General features: G+C 38.7%; 2 pseudogenes; one reads left to right on the top strand and one right to left on the bottom strand.

Moving 5' to 3' along the window:
- Nucleotides 1-5,394: 5,394 nt before the first annotated feature.
- On the bottom strand, nt 5,395-5,881 carry Igkvl-ps17 (immunoglobulin kappa variable like, pseudogene 17; annotated as a pseudogene).
- A 14,310-nt stretch (nt 5,882-20,191) lies between these two features.
- LOC120102731 (small nucleolar RNA SNORA17) lies at nt 20,192-20,293 on the top strand (annotated as a pseudogene).
- Nucleotides 20,294-22,418: the final 2,125 nt, after the last annotated feature.

The following is a 22,418-nucleotide window of genomic DNA, read 5'->3' as shown; positions in this document are numbered from 1 at the left end:
TTCTTCTATGATTTTGTGGAAGATATTTACTGCTCCTTTGAGCTGGGAGTCTTCACTCTCTTCTATACCTATTATCCTTAGGTTTGATCTTCTCATTGAGTCCTGGATTTCCTGTATGTTTTGGACCAGTAGCTTTTTCTGCTTTACATTATCTTTGACAGTTGAGTCAATGATTTCTATGGAATCTTCTGCTCCTGAGATTCTCTCTTCCATCTCTTGTATTCTGTTGGTGAAGTTTCTATCTACAGCTGCTTGTCTCTTCTTTTGATTTTCTATATCCAGGGTTGTTTCCATGTGTTCTTTCTTGATTGCTTTTATTTCCATTTTTAATTCCTTCAACTGTTTGATTGTGTTTTCCTGGAATTCTTTCTGGGATTTTTGTTACTCCCCTCTATGGGCTTCTACTTGTTTATGTATGTTTTCCTGGAATTCTTTCAGGGATTTTTGCGATTCCTCTCTGTAGGCTTCTACTTGTTTATTCATGTTTTCCTGTGTTTCTCTAAGGGAGTTCTTCACGTCTTTCTTGAAGTTCTCCAGCATCATGATCAAATATGATTTTGGAACTAGATCTTGCTTTTCTGGTGTGTTTGGATATTCCGTGTTTGCTTTGGTGGGAGAATTGGGCTTCGATCATGCCATGTAGTCTTGGTTTCTGTTGCTTGGATTCCTGTGTTTGCCTCTCGCCATCAGATTATCTCTAATGTTACTTTGTTCTTCTATTTCTGACAGTGGCTAGACTGTCCTATAAGCCTGTGTGTCAGGGGTGCTGTAGACCTGTTTTCCTGTTTTCTTTCAGCCAGTCATGGGAACAGAGTGTTCTGCTTTCGGGCGTGTAGTTTTTCCTATCTACATTTCTTCAGCTGTTCCTGTGGGCCTGTGTCTTGAGTTCAACAGGCAGGTCACTTGGAGCAGAAAAGTTGGTCTTACCTGTGGTCCCGAGGCTCAAGTTTGATTTTGGGGTGTTGCTTATGAGCTCTCCGTTGGGGCAGCAACCAGGAAGATCTATGTGGCCCTTTCCGGGAGCTTCTGTGCACCAGGGTTCCAGATGGCATTTGGTGTTTTCCTCTGGAGTTAGTAATGTGTGCAGAGTGTAGTCTTTTCTGGTTTCCCAGGCGTGTCTGTCTCTCTGGTGGTTTATCTCTCCCTCGCACGGGATTTGGGTGCAGAGAGCTGTTTATCCGGTCGGTCCCTTCAGGTTCTGGCAGTGTCTCAGACGCGGGGGACCTGCTGCTGCTGTGCCCTTATCCAAGGGAACCCAGAGGCCGTATACAGTTTCCTCTTGGGCCAGGGATGTGGGCAGAGGTGGGCAGTGTTGGTGGTCTCTTCCGCTCTGCAGTCTCAGGAGTGCCCACCTGTCCAGGTGGTGAGGGCTCTCTCCCACAGGATTTGGGAGCAGAGAGCTGCTGCAGGCAGGGATCCGTGGGTTTGGGACTCCCGCTAAATCTGGAAGTTTCAGGTCCTAGAGGAATTTTGTCTCTGTGTGTCCTGAGTTCACCAGGCAAGTCGCTTGGAGCAGGAAGGTTTGTCTTACCTGTGGTCCGGAGGCTCAAGTTTGCTTCTGGGGTTCTGCCTATGAGCTCTCCGCAGGGGTAGCAAGCACGAAGCCAGAGTAATATTTTTTTAACCCCTAGTTCCCTATCCTTCATTTGGAGATAGTAACTAGAGACTATGATGATGGATCACAGCTAATCAGTAGAGTCAGTCTTAGAATGTAATCTCAACAAATGGGTGCAGACCCAGACATAACGTGCAAACAACCTAGGTTTTGTTAAAGTAGACAAAAATACATAATAAGGAAGCATATTCAATATATTGTGCTTCTCAGATTCGATATTTGTATGGAGAAGAATGTAAGTAGATTTATATTTATTACCCAGAATTAAACTCAAGTTCACATGGTCAAAGAACTTAACATAAGTTCAGACACACTGAACCCGACCGAAGAGAAAGTATGGCATAGCCTGAATGCAACAGCACAGGAATTAGGTGCTTAAATAGAGTACCTATAGTATAGACACTAATATCAAAAATTAATAAATGGAACCTCATGAAACTGAAAAACTTCTATAAGGCAAAGGACACTATCACTAAGACAGAGAACAGCAGCCTATGGACCGGAGATAGGGTTTCATCTTCTCCACATACAACACAGGACTAATATCCAGAAGAAGTCAAAAAGAACTCAAGAAGCTTAATATTACCAAGTAATACAAATAAAAATGAGATTCAAATCTAAACAAAATTTTTAGTTGAGGAATCTAAAATGGATGAGAAACACTTAAATAAATGTTCAACATTTTTATTGATCAGGGAAATGCAAATCAAAATTATTTGAAGTTCCATCCTACACCTGTCAGAATGGCCACGAACAATAACACAAGTGACACTCATTCTGGTGAAAATGTGGAACACAGGAAACACTCCTCTGTTACTGGTGGAAGTTCAAATGAACTCAGCCACTATGGAAATTAGTATGGTAGTTTCTCAGAAAATTGGCAATAAACTTACCAAAATATCCAGTTATACATACACTGAAGGATATATATAAAGAGATGCTTCATCCTATCATGACACTTGCCTGCCTATGTTCATAGTGGCGTTGTTCATAATACCTCAAAACTGGAAACAACCTAGATGTCCATTAACTGAAGACAGGATAAAGAAATCGTTGCACATTTACACAACTGAATATTACTCAAGTGTAAAATAAAAATGGCATCATGAAATTTGTAACAAAATCGATGGGACATTCTGCATCCTTGGGAGGTCAAGGGGAAATCGAGTTCAGAGGAAACTCTGGAACCCCAAGTGTCAACCTAACAAGAACTCCTTATAATGGACTATATGGAGCTTGAATGAGTCATCTTCTGTAGCCAGGTAGGGCTTTAAGTGGCAAAGCTGGGAAACTAATCATCCACAAAATATTTGACCTCAAACCTGTCCTGACTACAAAATATGCAGAGGCAATGATGGCTTGGAACTTGTGAGAGTGACCAACTAATGACTGATATCCCTTGATGCCAATACCCCAGGAGGGAATCCCATATCTAATATTGTCTGGAATGTAAGGAATTGAAAGCTGGATAGCCCAGAGACCGAGCACAGAACCAAAAACTACTAGTCAAAAGGAAATGATTCCTAATGCTATTCGGCTATACTCATACATCTATGCATAGCTTACTGTGAGTCATTAGAGAAGTGTCTTAAAGCAAATGATAGTATGATAGCCAAACATTGTGCAGAACTAGGGGAACCTAACAGTAGCAAGAGAGAAAGGGTTGCAGGAGCCAGGTTGGTAAGGGATCCAGAGAACAAAGTTCAAATAAGCAACTAAGCAGTGCTTCACAGGGGCTCACAGAGATGAAGCAGCAGTCACAAAGCCTGAATAGGTGTCTGAACTAGATCCTTTGCATATGTTATGATTCTTTAGCTAGTATTGTGTTAGGAATATTGTAGGACTCCTAATACTCATAGTGTGGTTATCTATGATATATTTGCTTACACTTAAGATACCTTTCCTCCTAATGCATTGCCTCATCCTACATTCATATGATGGATTGTGTCTAATCTCATTGCATATTTTATGTCACTTTTGGTGGATATCACAGGGGTGCTGCTGCTCTTTACTGAGGGGAAATGAAGGAGCAGTGTATATGGAAGAGAGGGTCAGGAGACCCTCTACAAAGGGGGTGGGGTGGAAAATGTGCTTGGCATGTATTGCATGAATATAGGGGTAACAGAAAAAGAATAAACTAGAAATAAAAAGTAAATAAAATATTAAAATATATTTTAAAAAATAAAATATAGACACACTTGGAGTCAATATTTGTGGTCCTCTAAAGGAATCTTCCATGATTGGGGTTAATGAACTTTTTAAAAACTCTTATCTTTTCATCTATCAAGCTGTTACTGATTTCTGGTCAGTCAAGAGTCTGCTGTCTCACACACTGTGTTCACTATAGACAATTTCCTTTCACAGCATCACACACACACACACACACACACACACACACACACACACACTATGCAGTCCAAAGAATTTGCTGCATAAGTTCAAAATAATATCTACACCTCAATTTGTGTATCTTAGAGAAACTATATATGTGACATAGGGTATCAAAGCTTACAGATCTTTCCCAAGAACACAGTACATTATAGAAAAGATGACATTGCCGAAATCAGGTAATTTCCTGCAGAGAGCACCCCACTTGAATGAATTAGTAGAAGCTAAGCAATTCATTAGACTTAGGCTATTGGTCTCTACAGTCATTCTCAATAATAGTGTTTATTCTTCTTCAGAGTACAAGATGCCCTTGACCTCTGTGTCATACATAACCTGATCCTCCTGCTAACACTATTTCTTATCATCTCCACATCAAGCTTTTTTTCTGTGCACGAATACATCTGTAGAGGTTGCTTTCTGGCTCACTGACTTCTTTCTGTTTCTTATTTCTAGGTCTACAGACTACAGATTAGCTTAGTCTCTCTTAATGTGTGATAGAATGGGATCTTCCTTAAATGCAAGCCTGCCAAGCAAGAAGAATCACAGAAACATTACATGCCATCAATGATGTGAAGTCCTGTAAACACTGTGGGCAATTTCTGGGTGTAGGAATGAGAGTGTTGTCTGTTTTAGCCTATGGTGCCTCCATCACTGACTCCCACCAACTGAGCTCTTGCTTTAGTCACAAGTTGTTTTCCACTTCCTATCATGTATCATTACAACTTCCTCTTGCTTATCTGCTTTCTGCTTTTAAGGTGCATTTTATTTAATTTTATAGATAAGAATGGTTTTAATGGCAAATATGCATGATGTTTTGATTTCTGTGCCCAGCCTAGCCAAAGGGAGTCAGCAGATTCCATAAAACTAGAGTTTTAAATGGTTGTGAGCCACCATGTGCATGCTAACAAGTGAAGCCATGTCCTCTGCAAGATCAGCCAGTACTCAACTGTTTGACCATTTCTCTAGCCACCAACTACTATCTCCACCAACATTTTTAATATTCTTTCTCCCTTCTTCTTTTGAATTTAACTGTCCTAGGTCATTCATGGGGTCACAAGTCAGAAACTTCTAAATATCCACCGTTCTCCAAAAGTTCCATTAACCTCTGTTTACTTCAAATTTTACTTCTATGAAACTGAAAGTAATACTTCGGTAGTTTTCAAATATCTTTGATCCCTAGCCATGAAAAAGTTCAGAGATCTCATCATTCTAATGATTTAGTTTAATTAGAAATACAGATTTCCTGGTCTTTCAGTAATGGCTTTCTTAAGGATTTCCTTTTTATTGTACTGTCAGACTTTGCTTGTGACATCTGAAAAATGCTTAGAGTGGTGGTTCATGAAGGGAGACAGATGGGACAACCAAGCCTCTCACTTCTGCTCCAATGAGGTTTATGGTATGACTTGTATCACTGTGAAAGGGGATTCTTTATACTGTAGACAGTGATAGATTGCCATATCTTCAGACTCCAGGCTGCTGATGGTCAGAGAATGATCTGACCCAGACCTACTGCCACTGAACCTTGATGGGATCCCATCTGCCAAGTTGGTTGCATCATAAATCATTTGCTTAGGAGATTTCTCTGGTTTCTGCTGGAACCATCTTAAATAATTCCCAATGTCCTGACTTGCCTTGCAAGTAATAGTGACTGTCTCCCAGAGACACAGACATGTAGGATGGAGACTGGGTCATGTGGATGTCACATTTGGCACCTAAGAGTAGAGACGTAATGAATATCTATATAGCTAAGCATTATAAAAGATGATATTGCCCAAATACCAGTCAACGCTAATCAGCGAAATACCCATTTTAGTTCATTTTACCTGGAAAGCACAGCAGCAAGAACCCAAGAAACTGAGCATGGGCACTCATTTCCATGCTGAGTCCTGACTGTAAGGACAATGGCACAGTATATGTGTGACTGGTATATGAAGAAATTCCTGAGACTATGCAGTAAGGGCATGCAAATCAGTGGGAACCAGATATTGCTTATTTATTTATTTTCTTATTCAAAGGCTTATTTATTGCATCACTTAGCATAAGTCTATGGTCATCACATGCCTGAGGTAAAACCACGTGATTGTGTCCAGAGAATGAATTTCTTTTCAAATATTTAAACTTACAGATGACATTTGTAATGTAGTTAGCCTCTATATTAAATAAAATATTTCATAGATAAACTACTGAAATATGGAAGAATATCCTGCTGTCAGGGAATATACAGCAGAGAAAAAAACTATTAGTTTTTAGCTCACTAAAGTAATTAAAAATGGTTGAAAAAATAGAATGTGTTCCCCTTGTAAATTGGTTGTAGTAAACATTTCTTGAAGTTAAAAGGACAATTTCTCATAACCATATTCACTGAATCAAAACATGAGATTTATAGTTCTAACTTTGCAAACTAAAGATCAAAGAGAGGAAAAAGACTGTACATGCACATATAATACCTTGATCCAAGCAATATGAGTCACTTGAACTTCTGACTCCATGTGAACATCTAGGTACATTCATGTTTAGAGACTAAAGGGGTATAACTTTTGCTCATTTTGCAATTCTCCAAATTTTGCTCTTTTTTAAACCATTTTCTCTTAGGTCCCATGGTTTTTCAGTATAAAGCTTTGACTGGTGATGATACAATTTAGTACTATAATGGAAAATACTGCTATTTCTACATTTTGTTCTTTAGCAGTAATTGGAGGCATTATGCTTATTCAGGCAGCAGCCTCACTGCCTGCTTGTAGGTCAAAGTCTCCAAAAAAGCTACTATGAAGAAATATTTATGAATCCTTATAAAACAATATTTGAATGCCATAGATCACACATCTATGCCTTTGTCTCAACTATCCATCTTTATTTACCATCAGGTGAAGTAAATATATTCAGTCTTTAATATTTTGTCCACAAGCCAGGGAATCCTTGGGGTCTTTCAGAAACCAATTATGAAAGCCCCAACAATGTTGCAGCATAAGTCTGGATAACCTGATTTTCCAAGGACTTGGACTTGAGTGATGTGTGAGAACAAATACCTAGTCCTAAGGCAGCTTCTTCAATATGCAAAACACTATTACCTCAGGAGTGCCATGCAGCACGGTTTGGGTAGATTAATAGTAATGTTGTTTCTCTGTCTGTGTCTCTGTTCTGCACTCTTATTCTGCTGATATCTAATAACTGTACTTGTGTATCTGTATGATTTCTGAGGCTTGGAAAACATGTCTGAGTTCTCATATAATAGCAACAAAATTCAAGAAAGATTCACTCTCTCCATTCATGATAAGAGGAGGGTGACAATTCATCTTTACTTAGAACGACAAGTAAATCATTGGTTTACAGTGCATCTGGGATCTGAATTCTTATACAGCCCCTTAAAAGATATGTGCAAATACTAAAAGAATTCCAGAAACATTCAACCTTCCTTTCCAAATAGAACTTAGATTGTGTTAAGCACTAAATAACTTTGTTTTGAGATTATACCTGCCTAGGATAGTTAGTACTGACAGTATGTAGTAATCATCTCTATCTTCTGAAAACATTCGACAGCTTCTCAAGAGACTCTAACTCACACATATTGAATAAATACCTATACTTGTTGAGGTTTGTGTGTCCCCTTATTGAGCTGATTTAAAAAAAAACAGGTTTTATAAAGGCCATGTTTTGAGCAGAGAATACAAGCAAATAGTTTGGGAATAATGGACCTTACTGAACTTTTCTTTCTATAACTATCCAAGTCTAGGATCTAGAAGTTTTAAATTGAAATGGACATGTCAAAAGAACTTTTCAAGTATCGTTGTGAGTTTGAGATGACATGAACATTCTGAAATATATGGCTCATCACATGTGTTTTTTCAGGTAAGGAGAGAAATAGTTGGGATATACAGAGAGATTTTAACATGAAAAAAACTTTGGGGGATAGTGCACATTGTTCAGGCTATGGTGGTATTTTCTGATAAGAATAGTGTTAGAATTAGTGTCTTGCCCCTGTAGTCTAGATGATACCCACAGATCTCATTATTCTTGAGGTAAATTCAGGAGATGGTTAACATCTAGAACTGTAGAGAAATTCTATCTTTTAATTGGATGTTGGATTTATTTACATTTCAGATGTAATCCCCTTTCCTGGTTTCATGTCCATAAACCACCTATCCCATCCCACTCCCCCTACTTTTATGAGGGTGTGCCCCCAACATAGCACTAAACTCTTCCCACCTCCCTGCCCTGAAATTACCCTATACTGGACTGTTGAACTTTGGGAGGATGAAGGGCTTCTCCTCCCATCGGTGTCCAACAAGGCCAACCTCTGCTACATATGTAACTGTATGCCAATGGCCATGTTTACACATTGGATTTTGGTTTAGTTGCTGGGGCTTTCTTAGGTTGGTATTGTTGTTCTTATGGTATGGCAAACCCCTTCAGCTCCTTCAATCCTTTATCTAACCCCTCCAATGTAGACCCCATGCCCAGATCTTGTGGAGCAGAGAGCTGGACTCTCAGAAGTGTGGAAAATACTGAGAGCTCAGGGGAGACCACCACTTCTGCTCACAATCCAGGTGCAAGAAGAACCTGCCTAGAACCGTGTGGACACATAAATATAGGAGCAGTCAAGGACAAGATCCTTCTGGATTCCCCCTGTGCACAGATCTGAATGGTATTCTCCAGGAACTCTGGAACACCTGAGAACAAAGGGAAGACCACTACTTCTGCTCTGAAGGACCCACCTGGAGTCCACAGGACACAGGAACCCAGAAGCAGTCTGGGACAAAATTCTTCCAGTTTCTGCCTATGCCAGAAGCTGACATGGTTCCACAACTCTCTGTGCCCAGGTCCTGTGGGGGAGTGAGCTGGACTCTCAGAAGTGCAGAAAATCCGGAGAGATCTGAGGAGACCAACATTTCTGCTCATATTCCTGTCCTAAGAGGAACCCAGCTGGACCCCTCTCAACACAGGAACTTATGAGATGCCAGAGAAAGGATCCTTCAGGTTTCTGCCTGTGCCTGGAGCTGAAAGCCAGTCTCCAGGAGTGCTGGTAAACTTGAGAGCAGAGGTAAGAGCACAACTTCTGCTCAGAGAAACCTACCTGGAGCCTTCAGGACTCAGCAACTCAAGAGCAGTCTTGGAAATTATATTTTAATCAGTTATGAATCCACTGACATGTAGCCACAGAGAGCCAATTGAAAACACTGTCTTTGATGTCTCTAAGGCTGTGGCTTTCCTTAATATTCCATCATTTCTCGAACTGCTATCAGGTGGTTACAACAGGAAATTTTAAGATGGGAGAGTTTCAGAGTTATTCATTGTTATAAAACACTAATGGTCAGCTGTGACCATCTCTGGGGAGAAAATTTTAAAAAGTAAGTTTAAAGGATGACATGGTTCTTTTCTCTGACAGATTCTCAAATGTATATCCATTATAACTCCAAAATACTGCTTCTGGACCTGAGTTGAACAAGAGCATGGTGGTAGAGGCTACATAAGTAGAGTAGCTTTGTTAAAGAGTAAAAGAATGAAAATGATCCAGAATGATCATAAGAGACTAAAGTAAAGTACAAAAACAAAAATGAAAATCAAAAAAATCAAAAAATAACTTTTCTTCAGAAACAATATGCAGTTACTTTTTAATCTAAGGAATTTCTTATTTTTTCCACTACTTAATGTTCCTTAATGGTATAATCTACAAAAGATTCGGTTTTCAACTGGGCACTTGAAAACAGTATAGATTAAAATTATAACATTAATTCCTATGCCGCCAAAACTTCATCCTTGTATTAAATAAAAAAAAATATACATTGAGACAAATTATGTTTCTGACAATCATTACAGCTCTTGAATTTAAAGAAAGTGAAGTCAAAAGCATCCTGGGAATCTCAGAAATTACCTTATCTGTAAGATCATATAAAATCTGTAAAAGAGAAGTTTGGTGATATCAGGGTGACAAACCATCCAGTTTCTGACTGGATCCAGTGTTAAAACCAGTCACCAGGAGCATGACACAGCTCAGAGCAGAGGTAAGAGCAACTCTTCAGTTCTGAGTAATCTGTCTGCAGGCATCAGGACACAAAAACCCAGGAGCAGACTGGAAAAGGAACCCTCTAGTATTTTCTTCCTGTGCTCTGAGCTGAAATGGTTCCACAGCTTTTTCTACCCATATCCATCTGTAAGAAAATAGTTCTACAGAACTGCTGACACACAGATATACAGTAGGGTCAAGCTACTGTCAGAGATAGTAAGACAACATAACACCAGAGTCAACCTGATGGAGAGATGGAAGCACAGGAAACTAAGCTAAAGAAACCAAGATACTTGGCATCATCAGACCCGTTTTCTCCCATCAAAGCAAATATTGGATATCCAAACACACCAGCAAAGCAAGATTTCGATTTAAAATCATTTGTCATGATCATGATAGAGGACATAAATAACTTCCTTAAAGAAATACAAGACAGAACAGGTAAACAAATAGAAGCCCTTAAAGTGGAAACAAAAAAAACCCTTAACAAATTAGAGTTGAACACAACAAAAACAGGTTAAGGAATTTAACATCCAGGATTTAAAAATAGAAATAGAAAGAATAAATATATCACAAAGGGAGGAAACCCTGGAGATAAAAGAAAAAACCTAGGAAAGAAACCAGTAGTTGTAGACAAAAGCATCACCAACAGAATACAAGAAATAGATGAGAGAACATCTGGGGCAGAAGGTACCACAGAAAGCATTGACATAGTTGTCAATGAAAATGTAAAAGGCCCTAACCCAAAACATTCAGGATATCTAGGACATAAGGGGAAGATCAAACTTAAGGATAAAAGGTATAGAAGAGAACGAAGACTCCCAACTTAAAGGGCCAGTAAATATCTTCAACAAAATTATAGAAGAAAGCAATCATAGCCTAAAGAAAGTGATACCTGTAACCATACAAGAAGCCTACAGAACTGCAAATATATTGGATCAGAAAAGAAATTCCTCCTGTCACATAATAGTTAAAACACCAAATGCACAAAACAAAGAAAGAATGTTAAAACCAGGAGGGGGAAAATGTCAACTAACATATAAAGGCAGACCTATCAGAATTACACCAGACTTCTCATCAGAGACTATGAAACCCAGAAGATCCTGGGCAGATGTTATACAGACCCTAAGAGAATATAAATGCCAGCCCAGACTAATATATCCAGCCAAACTTTCAATTTACGTAGATGGAGAAACCAAGATATTCCATGACAAAACCAAATTTACACATTATCTTTCCATAAACCCAGCCCTACACAGATAAGTCATGGAAAACTCCAATGCAAGGGGAAAACTATACTCTAGAAAAAGCAAGAAAGTCATCTACTTGCAAAAGACCCAAAAGGAGAGAGACACACAAACATAATTCCAAATCTAACAAAAAATATAACGTGAACCAACAATCACTATTCCCAAATATCTCTTAATATCCGTGAATTAAATTCCCCAATAAAAAGAAAAGATAGAGCCTGAATACATAAAGAGGACCCAGCATAGGATACATAAAGGAAACATACCTCAATGACAAGGACAGGCAGGACAACACAGTAAAAGACTGAAAAAGAATTTTCCAAGAAAAAAGTCCCACAAAAATCAGGGGTAGCCATTCTACAATGGAATAAAATCAACTTTCTGTCTAAAGTTATCAAAAAAGATGAGGAAAGACACTTCATATTCATCAAAGTAAATATCCACAAAGATAAACTCTCAATCCTGAATATCTAGGTTCCAAATGCAAGGGCACCTACATTCATAAAAGACACCTCACTGAAGCTCAAAGTACACATTGCACCTCACACAAAAATAGTGGGACATTTCAATACCCCACTCTCATCAATGGAAAGATAATGGAAGCAGAAACTAAAAGAGATATAGAGAATCTAACAGATGTTATGAACCAAAAGGATTTAACTGAAATTTATAGAATATTTCAGCCTAAAACAAAAGAATATGCCTTCTTCTCAGCATCTTATGGTACCTTGCCCAAACTGACAAAATAATTGGTGACAAAACAGGCCACAACAGATAAAAGAAGACTGAAATAATCCCATGTATCCTATCAGATAACCACGGACTAAGGCTGGTCATCAATAACAACAACGAGGACAGAAGACCCACATACATACGTAAGTTGAACAATGTTCTACTCAATCACTTGTTCAGAAAGAAATAAAGATCTGAAAGACTTTTTAGAATTTAATGAAAATGGTGACACATTGTGAAGGGACACAATGAAAGAAGTGCTAAGAGGAAAACTCATAGCTCTGAGTGCCTCCAAAATGCAACTGGAGAAAGCATACACTAGCAGTTGGACAGCACACCTAAAAGCTCTAAAACAAAAAGAAACAAATACAGCCAAGAGTAATAAATGTGCACGTTGTAATCAAACTCAGGGATGAAATCAAACAAGTAGAAGCAAAAAGAACTATAGAAAGAATCATCAAAACCAGGAGCTGTTTCTCTAAGAAAATCAACAAGATAAATAAACCTTTAGCCAGAGTAACCAAAGGGCACAGAAAGAGTATGCAAATTAAAGAAGTCAGAAATGAAATGGGAAACATAACAAAAGGATCTGAGGAAATTGGAAAAAACCTCAGATGCTACTACAAAAACCTATATTCAACAAAATTGGAAAATCTGGAGGAGATGGACATTTTTCAAGACAGATACCAAGTACCAAAGTTAAATCAGGATCAGATAAACCATATAAACAGCCCTGCATCTCCTAAAGTAGGAGCATTTATAAAAAGTCCCCAATCCAAAAACAGCCGAAGACCAGATGTGTTTAGTGCAGACTTCTATCAGACCTTCATAGAATACCTCATGCCAATACTATCCATAATATTCCAAGAAATAGAAACAGACAGAATACTGCCAAATTCCTTCTATGAAACCACAGTTACTCTTACACCTAAACCACATAAAGACCCAACAAAGAAAGAGAACTTCAGACCAATTTCCCTTATGAATATCAAAGCAAAAATACTCCATAAAATTCTCGCAAACCCAGTTCAAGAACACATCAAAATGGTCATCCATCATCCTCAAATAGGCTTCATCCCAGGGATCCAGGGATGGTTCAACATATGGAAACCCGTCAATAGAATCCACTACGTAAACAAACTCAAAACAAAAAAATACACATGAACATCTCATTAAAAGCTGAAAAATCATTTGACACTATTAAACACCCTTTAATATTAAAAGTTGTGGTAAGATTAGGAATGATAGTATATGTAAGTGACCCCAAAAGTTCTACCAGAGAATCACTAAGCCTGATAAACAAGCACAGCAAAGTTGGCTGGGTATAAAATTAACTCAAATAAATCAGTAACCCTCCACTACTCAAAGGATAAATGGACTGAAAAAGAAAGTATGAAAATGACACCTTTCACAATAGTCACAAATAACATAAAATAGATAATTGTGACTGTAAACAAGCAAGTGAAAATCTGTATGACAAGAAGTTCAAGTCTCTGAAAAAAGAAATTGAAAAAAAAAATCTCAGAAGATGGAAAGGTTTTCCATACAGGATTAATATAGTAAAAATGTTCATTTTACCAAAATCAATCTACAGATTCAATACAATGTCCATTGAAAGTTGAAATCAATTCTTCTAGAGTTAGAAACAACAATTTGCAAGACATCTGGAATAAGAAAAAATGCAGGATAGCCAAAACTATCCTCAGAAATAAAAGAAGTTCTTGGGGGAATCTCCATCCCTGACCTCAAGCTATATTACAGAGCAATAGTGATAAAAGGTGTATGGTATTGGTACAGAGACAAACAGGTAGATCTGTGAAATAAAATTGAAGACCCCAGAGATGAACCCAAACACTTTTTGTCACTTGATCTTTGACAAAGAAGCTAAAGCAATCCAGTGGGAAAAAAAGATAGTATTTTCAACAAATGATGCTGGTTGAATTGGAGGTCAGCATGTAGAAGAATGCACATCGACCAATTCTTATTGCCCTGTAAAAAGCTTAAGTGCAAGTGGACTTCCACATAAAACCAGATAGACTCAAACTAATAGAAGGAAATGTAGAGAAGAGCCTGGGACACATGGGCACTGGGGAAAATTTCCTGAACAAAACCCCAATGGCTTATGCAATAAGATCAAGAATAAACAAATGGGACCTCATTAAATTGTGAAGCTTCTATATGGCAAAGGACACTGTCATTAGGATAAAACAGCAACCAACAGATTGGGAAAAGACATTTACCTACCCTACATCAAATAGAGGGATTAAACCCAATATATACAAAGAACTCAAGAAGGTAGATTCCAGAAAATAAAATAAACCTATTAAATACAGGGATACACAGCTAAAAAAGAATTCTCAGCAGATGATTTTCAAATTTCTGAGAGGTACCTAAAGAAATGTTCAACATCCTTAGTCATCAGAGAAATGCAAATAATAACAACCCTGAGATTCCACCTGACAGCAGTCAGAATGGATAATATCAAAAATTCAGGTGAAAAAGATGCTGGCAAGGATGTGGAGAAAAAGGAACACACCTACATTGTTGTTTGGATTGCAAGCTAAAAACCCTCCGGAAATCACTCTTGAGGTTCCTCAGAAAATTGGACATTGCACTAACTGTGGACCCAGATATACCTCCCTGGGCATATACACACATGATGCTCCAACATAAAGGACACATGTTCCACTATGTTCACACCAACCTCATTTATAATAGCTAGAAACTAGAAAGAAGCCATATGCCCTTCAACAGAGGAGTGGGTACAGAAATTGTGGTATATCTAAATAATTGAGTGCTACTCAACTACAAAAACAATGACTTCATGAATTGTATGTCAAATGGATGAAACAGAAAATATCATGCTGAGTGAGGTAACCCAAGCACAATATCCCACACATTCTATGTACTCACTGATAAGTAGATATTAGCCCCAAACTTCGAATTACCCAAGATACAATCCACAGAACAAATGAAGCTAAAGAAGGATGACCAAACTGCACATGTTTCAGTCCTTCTTAAAAGGGGAAATACAAATATTCATAGGAATAGATATGAAGGCAAAGTTTAGAATACAGAATGAAGCAATGTTCAGAGCCTGTCCCACCTTGGTATCCAGTCTGTGTGTGTGTGTGTGTGTGTGTGTGTGTGTGTGTGTGTGTGTGTGTGTGTGTATACATATATACAGCTATCAATACTAGACAATATTGATGAAGCCAAGAAGTGCATGATGACAGGAGACTGATATAACTGTCTCCTGAGAGTCTCAACCAAAGCATAACAAACAAAAAGGAGTATGCTAACAGCCAACCATTGACCTGAGAATGGGGTCCCCAATGGAGCGGGTAGAGTAAGGTTTGAAAGAGCTGAAAAGGTTTGCAATCCCATAAGAACAACAATATCAACCAACCAGAGCTCCCAGGGACAAAACCACTACCCAGAGACTACTCATTGGCATATCCATCACTCCAACTGCATCTGTAACATTGGATGGCCTTGTTGGACAACAGTGGGAGTAGAAGGCCTGGTCCTGCCAAGGCTTAGGGGAATACATGGGGGAAGCAGGAAAAGGGTGTTGGGGAGGTGGAACCCCCTCATAGAAGAAAGGGGAGGAGGGATCAGAGAGGGAGTTTATGGAAGAGAGACCAGGGAAGGGAATAACATTTGAAATGTATATAAAAATATGCAATTACAAAAAGAAAGCAAAATAATAGAAAACACATCAAGAAAAAAACCAACTTTATATGAAATTATATATTCATAATAATTTTGATAGAGTATAATTAATTTAATAAAATATTCCAAGAGAGTGATGTGTAGAGAGAATAATTAAAATATATGTAAGTGGTTATTTACTGTGCCAAAAATGAAAATACTTAAAATCCAGAATTTAATCAAATGATAGCCTATCACTGAAAATTCTAGTAGAGCGAGAAAAGATACAAATAATACTGAATTGATTTTGTGTGGTTTGCTGACTTAATTGCAACAACATAAGAGGAGCTATTAACTCTTTAGACCTCAAAAATTTGAGTCTACAATAGAAATTAGCTGGTGGGTATAATGATAGATTACAACCTACAGTGCAATGCATAGAAATTATGTATTCAAATGTGGTCTTTTATTTAGGATGTAAAAAGAAAAACATTCAAAATGAATAAAATTACACCATTAAGAATATAAAGATTCAAATCCAAACACAGAAAAGTACAAGCATGGATGACAACCTGAATAAGATAAGAAGAATATATATACATACATATATATATATATATGTATATCTTATTTTGAAAAGTTAAATATCATAACATGGTATAGAAATTCTTTTTAGAGCTATGTATGGAATGGCAAAAAATAAAATATACTATAAGCATCCTAATTGTAAGGATTAAAGAGAGGTGGGTAATAAGAGATTTTTAATGAGAGTATAAAGTCATAACACTCAAAAACACTTTTGCAAATGTTTCTACCACTAAAAGAAGAATTATTATAGAATTCAAGTTTAAAAGAAGAACTTGGGTCCCTTTGCAGAGAAATGAAAACTCATTTTCACACCAAAACAAGTAAAAGTAAAAAATGCTTGATAAGTGTTCTTCAAAAATGTCAACAAGCTGAAGGTTCAAAGAGAGAGCACCTCAGTCCCACTTGGAAAAGAGAAAAAAGGAACCACAATAGGGGGAGGGAGTGAAGAACAGAGGAGGGAAAGGGGATAGGGTTGGCAGAGAGGAGAACCTGATCTGGTATTGGGTGGGAGGAAAGAACTGAAGCCCTTAGGGTCAGCAGACAGAATGGAAACAGGATTCTGCGGGAGGAAGGAGGTTGGGAGGTCACTCTGGAATGTACCAGAGACCTCAGGACTCAAGGGATGGGAAGACCCTAGATGAAATGCCCTACAGTGGGGAAAGGGAACTTATTGAACCAACCTCCAGCAGAAAGACATGGCATCAAGTGAGGGATGTTGCTCCTATCCCACAGGTCAAAACTCTGATCCATAATTGTTACAGTCTGAAAGAAATGCAGGAATGGAAGTGCAGAAGTCTGAGGAATAGAAGGTCCAGCAATAGGCCCAAAGTGGGATCCAGTTCAAGGGGAGGCCCCAAGATCTGACACATTCACTGAGGCTATGGGGTGTTCACTAAAAAGAATCCTATCATGACTGCTTTCCAAAAGACCCAACAAGCAGCTGACTCAGATGCAGACATGTGCACTCATCCAAAAAGAGAAGCTGATGACCCCCCTGGTTAAATAACGTAAAAGCTGGAAGAAGGAGAGGAGAGGGTAACCCTGCAAGAGGACCACCAGTCTCCATTTACCTGAATCCCTGAGATCTCTCAGACACCGGAACACCAACCAGGCAGCATACTCCAGCTGAGTTGAGTCCTCCAACACATATAGAGCAGAGGATACCCTGATCTGTGTTCAGTCATAGATGATGCACCTAATCCTCAAGAGACTGGAGGTCACAGGACATATAGAGGTCTGGTGGAGTAGGTGGGATAGGGACAGCCTTGCAGGGAAAGGAGTACAAGTGGAAGGATGGAGGGATAAGAGGTATGTGATGTGGAAAATAGGGGTAGACTTGGACGGGAATAAAATTCAAGGGTAAAAATAAATAAATAAATAAATAAATAAATAAATAAATAAATAAATAAATAAATAAATAAATAAATAAAATTCTTCCAGAAGCAGCTAGAACTATGTAAGATCTTAAATATTCCTTCTCTAGTAACATGGTGAAGTGGGTTCTTCAATACCATGGACTGCTACTTGTAAGCAAAGAAAAGCTAATTCTTCATGCACATCGCTTGACAAGGCTACAGAGTAAAATAGACCAATATCACATTGTACACATTGTGTGAGGCTTTTTCTGTAGCCCTTCCTATGAATAGGGAAATGCATACTTACCCCAATGTTTTCTGTGGTAGAAGTGCTGGTAAATGAATAATTATGGCTCTGAAAACACAGACTAGTTACATGACTAGTATACTTAGATACTTCAAAAATGCACACACAACATCCTCTGGGAGCAAATAAGTGCAAATAAGCATAGTAATATATAAATTATTTCAATTTCCTTATTTATTCTATTTAAAAGATATCAACCCAAGAAGTTTGTGTGCACAGTGCAGAATTCTGTCTATTACTTTTTGAAACTACGTATGAATAGATAGCTACTTGAAAAGAGAAAATTGAAAGACCTTATGGAAATAGTGACTGAATTGCAATCACTGTAGTGAAAAAACAAGAGCTATACCTCCCTCTAATGGAAGAAATTGAGGCAGCCTCTCCAGCACATTTGGAAGAAAACAGGAATGAAATGATTATAAAGAATTTTGTGTTCATTAGAAGAGATCCCAGGGACTAAACCACTAACCAAAGAGTATACATGGAGAGACCCATGGCTCCAGCAGACTATGTAGCAGATAATGGCTTTGTTGATCATTGATTGGAGGAGAGGCACTTGGTTCTGTGAGGGCTTGATGCCACAATACAGGTGAGTGCCAGGGCAGGAAAGCAGGAGGGAGTAGGTGGGTAGGTGGGGAAGCAGCCTCATAGAATCAGGGATAGGGAGATGAGATAGAGGGTTTATGGAGTGGAAATCGTGAAAGGGGAAACATTTTAAATATAAATAAAGAAAATTTTGAAAAAAATAAAATTAAATTAAAAAATAGATCCACTGGAAAAAAATACGTGTCAAACTGAAAATATGTATACCTAATACCCAAAACAAGCCATCTGCAGAAATAAAATTCCGACAGTATATACATGACACAAAATAGAAAAGATACTTTAGATGTAGGTTGTTCACATTTGATTTGTCATGAAATATCTTGGTTTCTCCATTTATGGTAACTGATATTTTTTATGGGTAGAGTAATCTGAGCTGGCAACATTGGTATTTTTTGGCCTGTAAGAACTCTGTCAAACATCTTCTTGTTTTTAGAGTCTGTTGAGGTGTCTGATCCTATACCCATATGTCTTCATTTATATGAACTTGGCCTTTTCCCTTACAACTTTTAATATTCTTTCTGTGCATTTTGTGTTTTGATTATTATGTTGAGGAACAATTTTCTTTTCTGGTCAAAGTGGTGTTCTGTAGGCATCTTGTATGTTTATGGCCATCTTTTTTAGGTTAAGAAAGTTTTTTCCTATGAGTTTGTTGAAGATGGTTTTTGGCCCTTTGCTCTAGAAATTTTCACTTTCTTCTATTCCTAATATTCTTAGATTTGGCCTTTTCATTGTGCTCCAAATTTCCTAGGTGTTTTGGGTTGGGAGCTTTTTATACTTTGTATTTTCTTTCACCAAGGTGTTCATATTTTCTATGTCTCAGATTCTCTTTTCAATCCCCTGAGTTCTGTTCGAAATGCTTGAATCTGTAGCTTCTGATGTCTTTCCTAGGTTGTCCATCTCAATGGTTCCTTCATCTTTTATTTCATTATTGTTTCTATTTCCATACTTAGATCTTGGATTTTTTGTATTTGAATGTAATTTCCTGTATTTCTTTAAGGGATTTATGTATTACCTCTTTAAGGGCTTCCTTCTGTTTGCTTGTCTTTTCATGTATATCCTAAAAGGAGGAAATTTTCTCTATATCCTTAGAGGGTTACAAAATATCCCTTGAATGGAAAAGGACACAGAAGTGAACAGAGAATATATCTGTGGCCATAATGTGGAATATTGTACTTTAAACCCTTATATATGTTTTCTTGCAATTTTGTAAGGGCATTATGTAACTGCTCCTCAAAGGACAGAATATGGTACTGAATTCTCTGCAAATGAAGATAAAAACAGTAGTGGGATACCTAATGGGTAAGAATCAATCACAGACCCCTATCAAGACCAAAAATGCTCTTACCCACTGGACATTCTCTCCAGTCTCATAAATGGCTTTTAAAAGATCATCTCCAATTTGCAAATAAACTCAATGTAATGCCAATAATATACCTGAAAGAGTATTAAATGTTAGTAAACTCAGTCTAAAATTGATGTGTAAAGTTAAATGACAGCATAAATAAGAAAATATAAGGCCGATAAAAGTGGTATTATATCTTCTTACTTTATTCTTCTTGGTTGTATAAAATTGCACTAATTATGATTGTTGTGTTCTTCTGCCACCTGCAGGTAAAGCAGGGTTTTGGGTTTTTGGGTTTTTTTTTTTTGTTGTTGTTGTTGTTGTTGTTTTTTGTTTTTTTGTTTGTTAGTTTTTTTGTTACACAAATGTGTCAGTATGTTTCAGAGAAGAAAGAGGATGTGTCTCTGATCAGAATTCTGACTGATAAACATCTGAACGATTAGTAGCCTAACATTCCCTGAAAACAACAACCCTCAAAACAACCAGACCAGAACCATGCAGGCCCAGACAGTGTCCAATAACAGGAAGACAGAAACTAGAAGAACCACACTTCGGACCATCATCACTAGGCATGAATGAAAGACAACTGTTGCAAGGGGCAACTCTGGCGACAGGGCAAAGAACAAGCACAAGATGACCAGCGCAGTGACAACATGGTGCCCAAACAAGGAGCTCAACTGAGATGACCAACATTCTAGCTGAGGGGAGGCCTGGGAAACAGTCCATGCCTCAGATGATCCTGTCTAGAACCAGAATATATGAGAAGGATATAGAACTCCTTAATCCAATTCTGAAACAACCCCTGATACTCAGAGCCCAGATGCAGAGCTAAGAGAAGCAAAAACATGGTAGAGAAGTGAAAAAGGAGAAACAGAAGGATGTGGGCACAAAGAAGATAGGCAGCACTGGAGACAAGGGTTATGAGGAACAGATGATGGGTGTAGCTGAGGATGCACCTGAGACCATAGAGAGGTCCTTGGCCCTGTAGGAGCAGGGTCAGTTACCATCAAAGTCCAGGTAGACATAGATGGACTGAGCTGCTGCCCTGGGGACACACTGATGTCTGACAGCAGTGCAAACTTTGCTCTACCACGCACCTGCTCATTGTAGTACAGATGATCATAAGAACATGAGAGAAGGAAGGTTAAACCTGGTCCTAACCACTTGCAGTACTTGGGAAAATCAGAGAACACACATTGTAGGAGTTTTGGGTGAGCTGGCCCAGAGGATAGAAACAAGCATTAGATAGCTTTCCTTAGCACATTTCTCCTGCAGGGCATGGATGAGAGAGAGAGAGAGAGAGGGAGAGAGAAAGAGAGAGAGAGGTGTTGGGGGGGATGCTCACACATTACCATCTATGGCCAGCAGGAGATATCTTGCTGCCATGATGAAAACAGGAGAGTGGGACTTGCTATCTTCAGGTTCAGCACTCAGGACAGCACACATGGCAACTTGCCAAGGTAGCTGTATAGAGCTGATACTGATTGCAGGGGACAGAGCAGCTGGACTTGAGGGCCTGGTTATGAGAAAGCTGGCTCTGCCACTTCTCTGACATGTGGCGACATGCCCAAGGTAGGGATGTCCCTCCTCACCTTTTGCCACCTACAACAGGCAGAAAATCTGGCTACGAGGATAAGGATATTGGTGTGGGAGATCTTGATTTGTCCCTTTTCTGCTGCAGTATTCCAAAGACTAGACCTTGAATCTCACCTGCACAGCATAGTAGAGCTGACCCTGGACGGTAAGGTTGTAAGGGAGCTGTTCTTGGAAGAATGACTGTAGAAGAGCTGGCCCTTCCACTGCTACTGTGCAGTGGGAGAGAGAAATCACATCCTTTCCATTTTGCCCTTGCTTCTGGAAAATGACAGGAGAGTTAGCCTCAATTTGGTTATAAGAGCAGGAGAGCTGGCTCTGACCCTCAGCTTCCACAGCACTTTAAACAGAATGCATGTGACCTGGACAACACATTAGTACTGGTCCTGCATATGCAGGATACAAGTGACCCATTCCCTAAAGCCTGAGCACAATAAAGCTGATGCTACATCTTATCAGCTGTCAATGGTGCAGACAAGGAAAACAGATCTTCCTACTCTTTCTCACCCCTTCTCCCTGAGGTCACCAGAGTGGAAGAACAGATCATTTCCATCACCAGCTACACCCTTAGAAAGAGCTGGCCCTACACCTCACCTGGACAGCAAGATAGATCTGGCACTGATTGTGGAGGTTGCTGGTGAGCCTACAAGAGCATAGATGTGGACAGCAGAATTGGAGAAAAGATAACCTCAGGCCTAGATCCATTGTTTTGAATTGTCTCAACAAAACATCTAACCCATCGATGACTTGCAGGAGTGCATAATGGAGTAAGTCCTGCAAATCAAAACTACAGCATCTCCACAGGACAGCAACAGGATATCCAATAGAAGTCCCAGTGAAGTTGCAATAGTGATAGAGAATCAGAAGGCAGAGTCGTCTTGTACCAGGCCAATGAGTAATTGCAATGAAGTTTTGCATGCTTTGAAGTATACACAAAAGTGTGTACTGTAGAGTAAACTGTGACACTGTTACACACTACAGTTTCCA

Source organism: Rattus norvegicus, chromosome 4 (genome assembly GCF_036323735.1).
Source record: "Rattus norvegicus strain BN/NHsdMcwi chromosome 4, GRCr8, whole genome shotgun sequence".
In the NCBI taxonomy this organism is placed as follows: Eukaryota; Metazoa; Chordata; class Mammalia; order Rodentia; family Muridae; genus Rattus; species Rattus norvegicus.
Note: the sequence above shows the minus strand (reverse complement) of the source record. Positions and strands in the feature narration are given on the sequence as shown.